General features: G+C 38.7%; 1 long non-coding RNA gene across 2 annotated transcripts in view; it reads right to left on the bottom strand.

Moving 5' to 3' along the window:
• Positions 1–339: 339 nt before the first annotated feature.
• The window catches only part of LOC134482752 (uncharacterized), a 49,156-nt gene continuing 41,733 nt past the window's right edge, over positions 340–7,762 (bottom strand). The window contains exons 3-6 of one of the 2 annotated variants that reach the window (XR_015641894.1): positions 4,239–4,341; positions 3,500–3,546; positions 1,557–1,726; positions 340–736 (exon numbers count right to left, since the gene is read on the bottom strand). This is a non-coding gene — a long non-coding RNA (uncharacterized LOC134482752). Of the gene's footprint in view, positions 737–1,556; positions 1,727–3,499; positions 3,547–4,007; positions 4,342–7,762 lie in introns of those variants that run through there. The other variant, XR_015641895.1, reaches the window with a different exon arrangement.

Genomic DNA, 7,762 nt, shown 5'->3' with positions numbered 1-7,762 from the left:
CAAGAACCTATAACTTTCAAATAAGAGAAAGTTCTAGATCCACAGAAGTTTGGCTCTCTGGGCTGATTGCTGGATTCAGGGGCCCTGACTTAGGGAAACCTTAAAATAGCTCAGATAAGCTCCTCTATGGAATTTGATGACCCACCCGTGGAATGTCACCCTGTGACATGGACAGATGGGGCATCACAACTTTTCCCACAGTTTATGCTGCTTACCATGCACCCAGGGTCATCAAAACTCAACTAATTTATAACAGGAACACACATCACCCCTGCTAAAATTATTCTTCAGGTAGGGTAGCAGTGGTCTTGATTCCTTAATGAAAATTCAGACAAGAAATAAAAGGAATAAATAATGACAATGTTTATTTGGAAAACAGTGTTAGGAAAAGAAGTGTCTAGGCAGGCTCCATTCTCACCAGTGTTTAGAATACTGTATATGGACATGGGGCAGGAAGTGAAATGATTTAGCAACATGAAGTACATTTATAGTTTCATAAAGAAAATAAATTTTGTCTCGCAGAAGAAGTTGGCTGCTTTGCCTGTGGGTATCAAGACAGTTGGAGACATAAGAGCAGAATCAAAGAGAAGTAAACACTGTGTATGAACAGTGGGCAGGCAAAGAACCTAGCCCTCCCACGCCAGTGATGAAGCAAGAGGCAAGGCCCATCCAGTAACTGACAGCTGGGGTAAACTGAAATTTTGTTAAAATCCTGTCAGGTGGGCGTGACTTCCATCTGTCATATAAACAAATGATGGTTTTATTAAATTCTTTCCTTTCTCTCCCTGCCCTCCCTCCCTTAGCCACTTTGCTTTTCTCTACTGACAGGAATGCTCGGTGACACAATAGAAAGGACTATGGTTAAACGATATGGTGAGGAAGCGAGAGAATGAGAAAATACAAGAGTAAGCATTTCTCCTTTCCTTCAGTGATGAAAAATCAAATTATTAGCTATACACTCACTTAATATCAACTACAAGTAAAGCTATGTTCTGCTGAAGGCAAATAAAGATAAACCTTGATTCTGTTAATACAGACAGACTAACATGCCCAATGCCTGCACAACACATTCCATGTTCTTTTACCAGCTCAGATTCTGCTCCAGGAACTTATTTTTCTCCTTCCTTTTTCTCGTGAGATACCCTGTCATCACCTAGCCAAGTCTGGCCTCAAAATCACTATTGCCCTGGTTTTGGCTCCTGAGTGTTGGGGGGCTAAGTTCCTAGGTTACCACTTCCTGCTGATCCTGGAATTTTCCATTCATCTCTTACGTTAATAAACCCCATACCCTCTGTGGACCATTTCATCAACACTCAAACATATTTTTTATATTAAAACAATTGAGAAGATGAAAGAAAGAAAAAAAGAAAGGAAGGAAGGAAGAAAGAAAGAAAGAAAGAAAGGGAGAAAGAAAGAAAGAAAGAAAGAAAGAAAGAAAGAAAGAAAGAAAAGAAAGGAAGAAAGAACTCCCCCTCTATTCATTTTCTCAAACCTTGGTTTCTAATAATTTTCCTGTTTCTCTCACAAAACTCCTCAAAAGAACTGTTTATACTCACAGCTTGCGATTTCTCTCTTCCTACAGTCTCTAGAATCCATTTTAACCAGGTTTCTTCTTTTTCAATTTGGTGGCAACTATCATTTGCTCCTTGCGATGACTCTTGTCTTCTAGGACACTGTCCTCTCTTGGGTTTCTGCATCCTTTGCCATTGGTTCCTTGGCCTCCTCTCTGATTCTCCCATGTGATTTTGAGCAGGGAATGATGGAAATTGTCAAGACTTTCTAGTTTCCATCCTCAATTCTCACTCTCTGTCCCCGATACTGATCCCCTCACCAATGGCATGATTTGAAATTCATATGTTAATGATACATTAATGATGGCCAACTTTGATCTCTAGATTAAACATACCATCTTGTATGATGAAAAGACCTCTCTAATGGATTTTTACCCCAACTGAGATTTTGATATCTCAAGCTAAATTTACCCAATATATTTCTTTTGCCAGTTAATAGAAAGATGTATAACTGTGGAGGCAGCTGGGTGGTGCTTGATTTCTCACTCTTAAATTCCCAGTGGTGTGGCTCTCAATATAGATCCAGAATCTTGCCATCAAACCCATCTGAATCTTTACCATCATGATCCCCCAAACCACCATTTCTTCTGAATTAATAAAATGCCTCTCTACAGGTCTCTCTGCTGCCTTCTTTTTGTGCATCTCTAGAGTCAACATCCAAACCCAAGGAAAATGAGTTAGAAATTCCATCACCCTCCCTCCTCCCCTTGCTGTTGTTTATTTTTCTACCTAGTTGCTCAATTGTACTAAATGGTTACAACTGTAATTCCTAATCTGAAGAAGTGTGAGGAAGAGAATACCCAGCTGGAAAGAGCTAACAGAGCAAATGAAGCCAAGGTGGTGATAGGAAGAGAGCCCAAAAGTCAAGCTGGAGAAGCTAGAATATTTAACAGCTTCTGTGAAGGCTGTGGTTTTGGAGAGAAAGTGTTTTCAAGTTCTGCAACGAATTTTCTTTATCTACTATAAAATTCCAGTAAAGACCAACAATACAGTCAATGACTTTTTTTTAAAAAAGTCAATTAGTGTTAAATTTCAACTAAATACTGAGCTGAGACTGTCCTCTGGGTAAGTTGATAATGCGTGTGATAGATTAAAGTATCTGTATATTGTAATTAGAAATGTCCACTGGAGTCAGGAGTGAAGATCTGGGTCTACAATGCTAAAGATTGTAAACTCTATTTTTACTTTCCTTTTGTAAGTGGGGAACTAATAGCTAGGTCTACATTATATTTGCAGACTATTTGAAGACATAGATATTGGGGGTTAGCCAAAGAGATTTATTTTCTGTTAGTAAGAAAGGGAGAAGGTGAAGGTTCTAGACTAAGGAAGAATTAAAGGCAGGCAAGAATAGCTATGCTTGGTGTATTTATTGAAGGACAGATGTGTCTTGTTACCAAGACTCTTCAACCTCTAAGAACCCACAGGAACTGAGGGTTGATTTAGCAATGGAGATAACAGATGAAGGGACTCCCAAAATGACCCTGAAGTATTAGAAGCTTAACATAGATAACAGCACTGTTGTCCAAGAAAACACACTTAGGGACAATAGAGTAGCAGCTGGGAAAGAGGTTAAAAAGAAGCTCTGCTGTTTAAGTGGTTGGGTTTGCGGAGCTTGGAGGACATTCAAGGCAGATGCTAGAAAAGGCAGCCGAATGTGGGGATGAAGTTCAAGGGAGCTGGGGATTGAGCTTCCAGTGCTTTCATTTAACATGTCAGAAGTGAAACCACCAGAGTGGCTGTGAGCACCCAGGGACAGTGTGAAACTGGAGACAGGTGTATAAGGATAGAGAGTGGACAGCAGGAGGGTGAGTCAGCAAGGTCTGCAGACAGCAATGTGAAGTGGAAGTATGCTCACAAGTTGCATCTCAGAGTGTCTGGAGACAGTAATGGACAAGGGGTCAGAAGACAAGCCACTCCGAGATACTCACACACGCCTTGGCAGAAGTGAAGTTAGTTCCAGAATGCAAACTCCTTTCTATGGATCAGGAAACAACAATAATAAACATTTTGTATGAGCCAGGTATGACTAAGATGTCAGAAATAACCCACAACAGCTCTACATAGGTTTTAAAGATTCTGTTAAATATTAATAAGTGGAGGTTCACTTAATATCAAAGAGCAAGCTCAAATGAAGTAAGGATCACCATGGGAATGATGGTTCCCTCTGCTTTAACCTTGATTTTCATTCATACTCAATGAGCAGCATTGGGTATCTCATTGGATGAGGAATATCAAGTTTTCAAGTTTCAAGTTTCATAGCATATAAATGTGAATATATATATATATATAATATGTGTGCATGCTTTTATAAGAAGAGCTAAAACAAGGTTTTAAAATCACAGTGATATAAGCAATCAATGTTGGTATGTAAGAACAAGTGTGAAGATAATAAAAATGATCTTAAAAGACAAGGAGACTGATAAATAATAACATAAATAAGGCCACATTGATTTATTTTATAAGAGACAAAGAAACAAAAAATTTCAAAGTATATATAGGAGGGAGAGGAGGAGAAAGGAGACGCAGAGAAGCAGAAAGCTGGTGTCCATGCCTCTTGTGCAGGCCATTTCTGTGCACACAGCCCTTTTTCTGACCATTGTTACACTAAGCCAGATTCATGTTCAGTCATTTCAGTTTATCAGAGAATGTTCAAGTGCTGACACTTACGCCTTCACATTCCACAAGTTAGGCTGGCCGTTCTGATAGAGAATCTTCAGATACCTTCTTCAAGGGTCACAGGAAAAAAATCTGTTTACACAGGGGTGTGTTTCTGTTGAAGTAAAAAAAGGCAATGTAACTACATGAGTTACTTAAGATTCCGGGGTATATTTTCAACACTCAAATTCAACATTTCACTTGCTTTAATTAAGGGGAAAGCTAAATAGACATCAGAAGGAAAACAACAGACAATCTTGGACTCAGAGAAAGAGTTCAAGCACAGGAATATCCTTCTCCATTCACCGGAACTCATTCAGGGCTTGTTTTTATTTTATTTTTTGATTAAGGAAACTCCACAATCATATGAAAAACTCAATAAGAACCTTTTTATAATAGAGAGCTCTCAGATTCGTGGCTATGCTAAAAGCAACTAAATAGCACAACGATGGCTGAGGCAGGCATATTCTATTGAAATATAAGAGGAAAAATGTCTGACTCAGCAATGACTGATGCAAAGAGGAATGCTTGAGAAACACAATGATGTAGATAATGTCCTTCTATCTTGCTTTACAGCCTCCTGATTGAAATTCTGAACAATCTGAACATTTCACTTGTTCAAAACCCGAATCCTCTTATAGAATAGGCAGAACAGGAACAATTGGGGGAACATTTATTTCACTTTTGTTATTTATTTATGTATTTATTTATTTATTTATTTATCTATCTACCTATATATTTATCAACCTACCCACCCATCCATCCATCCATCCACCTGTTGGTCTGTCTATCTGCAAAAAAAAAAACCAAAAAACAAAAAAACAAAAAACAAAAAAACAAAAAACAAAACAAAACAAAACAAAACACCAGTCTCACTATGCATCTCTGGCTGGCCTGAAACTTGCTCTACAGATCTGGTTGACTTCCAGCTCAAGGTGTCTGTCACCAAACCCAACTCTCCCATTTCTTTGACTCTATTAATCAAGCAAAGATTCTATGACATGGGAAGAACAATAACTTCAGAAAAGCAAACTAATGTGGGGAAATGGCACAACACTTGCTAAAAAAGCCCGAGCACTAGAGTTAGGGTCCTCAAAACCCAGGGAAAAGCCTGATGAGTGTGGTAGCCCATGTGCAATACCAGTCCTTTGAAGACAGAGACAGAGGATCCCCAGAACTGTGTAGCTAAACTAGTTGATATGAGCCAGTTCTAGATTTAGTTAGAGGACCTTCTCCAGTGAGTAAGGCGAAAGCAGTTGGGAAGGAAACATAATGCTATCCTTGGAACTTTTGTTCATCTACACATGTGAAAATACATGCACACACACATGCACATCTGTCTATCCATCCATCTATCTATCTATCTATCTATCTATCTATCTATCTATCTATCTACATATATATCTATAGGGTTCACAAGTAAGACAGCCATGAAAATAAAATAAACCAGAAAGAAACATTGCCTCCTTAAGATTGCAAAAAACTCCTTAGTGGTCACTTCAGATCATATTATTTCCCCTGCCAAAAATCTTTGTTTTGATCTTATATTACCTATATGTCTAGATTTATCTTCAGGAGCTGGAAATTGTTAACACCACAGTTTTAATATAATTGCAAATGGAAAACTTTCTATTAAGTTTTAATTAAGCAAATGTGTCACCAACATGCATTGTTGGAACAAGGAATATCAGTCAGAAAGTGTGGAGTGCTCAATGCATTTGAGCACTGGTCTGCTGTTGTAGACCCATCTTGATGATTCACAGTGTCTATCCATGACTACAAGGTAAGGTTTCATATTTAATCCGCATGTCCAAGTTGTTACACAAGTCTGACAGATCATAGAAATGTTTTCATGGAAGACCTGACTCAAACGCACAGATAAGAGCACAGGGCAGGCAGAGAAAGCAGAAGTGGTACTGGATTGTCTGTGGTGCAGAGCGCACAGCTCCCACTAGCTTTCTTTAACACAACTTTGACATTCAGTGTTAGCAGACGTTAGCCAGTTTCTGGCTGAATGCCCAAGTCAAGGGCAAGCAGTCACTTTCCCAAAGTGATATGGGTCCCTCAAGACCATTGGATGTACAGGGAACCATTGATCACAAAATAAAGTATTATAACCCAGCTTTTTTTTTTAATGAAAGGCCTTCTCTAGTCGAGAGGAGAGTCCACACTCATGAAAACAGGACCAAAAATAGATGGGGCTACTTCAAACAATCCCGAAAGATTTAGTGTGTTTCTGACTAAGGGAAAGACAAAGGTCATTTATTCTCCTTGCCATAAACACCAGAAGGGATTCACATTATTTTTGGCAAAGGGAAGGGAACACAGCCACTGCCTCACCATCTTCCAAGCCCTGCACATTAAAAGGTCATTCTGACAAAATCTGGGTGCCTCCAAGTGCTATTAATTTATGATAATTTCTACTGGTGATGCTTTTTAAATTTTTTCTAACATCCCTCTTTAGTAATTATGGAAATGTTTTTAAAATCTTATATTAGAATGAGAACAAGCCTTTTAGAGCATCTTTTGGCACAGTACGATGGTATTCATTCTAATTTATTACTGGTGTGTATTCTCATCTTATTTGCATCCATATTTAATAATGCGGGACAGGGCAGAAGTTCTATTGGGGCAGGGTAGACATGGTGGTATAGTGTTCAAGCAGTGGGTAAGTGCCCCCAGATCCATCCTCAGGATCTAAAACAAACAATTCATAATATTGCCGGTGAGTCTGCTCGTTTTCCTCCTCCTCCGGGATTTCCTTTTGTTCTAATGTGTTTTACTTATTTTTTTTAATTATTATTTATTTTTTGACACAGCTTCTGCCTATAAAGCCTAGCAGGGTCCTGTAAATTGCTATGTAGCTGTGGCTAGCCTTGAACTCATGACCAATCTTCTTGAATGTTGGTATTATAAGCATGCACCACCCTGATATCTTTTAATAAAATAAATTTCAGCAACATTTATTGACTCCTTACTATGGGCCCAACACTGGAAAGTCACAACCAGGGCTTATAATTTACCTAGCTTGGAAGGAATCCTGCAAACCTAGGGCTACACAAGTAATTATCTATGGAATCTGAAGTCCTTCATATCGGAATGGAGCATATATGTGGACCAAGACCACCTACTCTGGATTTTCTCAGTGCTCTAGCTTCAGGATAAATCTGCAAATGGCAATGAGCCGGAATAGGAAAGGGTATTATGCATTACTTCCCATAATTTCCGTGTACCAAGAGTTCTACAAGAGTTCAATGAAAGGTGAAAGGGATTTTTGTTCCATTAAAAATTAAGAGGATTTAAAGTGATGTTAATCTGACTGTAAGTGGTTTGGATAATTTGGTTTCCTAAAACAACACAGAATTTAGCAAGTAGAGTTTCTCAGCTTTTTGTTGAACAAGGAAGAAAGTTGGTGGGGGTGAGTGCATTGCAGGAAATCAGAAGATGCTCTCCAAATGATATTGTGACACAAAAAATCTTCAAAAATGCCATTGAGTTCACTCTGTGTTGCCCTTCTACTGGTCTACATGGGCCCT

This window comes from Rattus norvegicus, chromosome 17 (assembly GCF_021556685.1).
Source record: "Rattus norvegicus strain SHRSP/BbbUtx chromosome 17, alternate assembly SHRSP_T2T, whole genome shotgun sequence".
Taxonomy (NCBI): Eukaryota; Metazoa; Chordata; class Mammalia; order Rodentia; family Muridae; genus Rattus; species Rattus norvegicus.
This window is presented reverse-complemented; position numbering and strand designations above follow the sequence as displayed.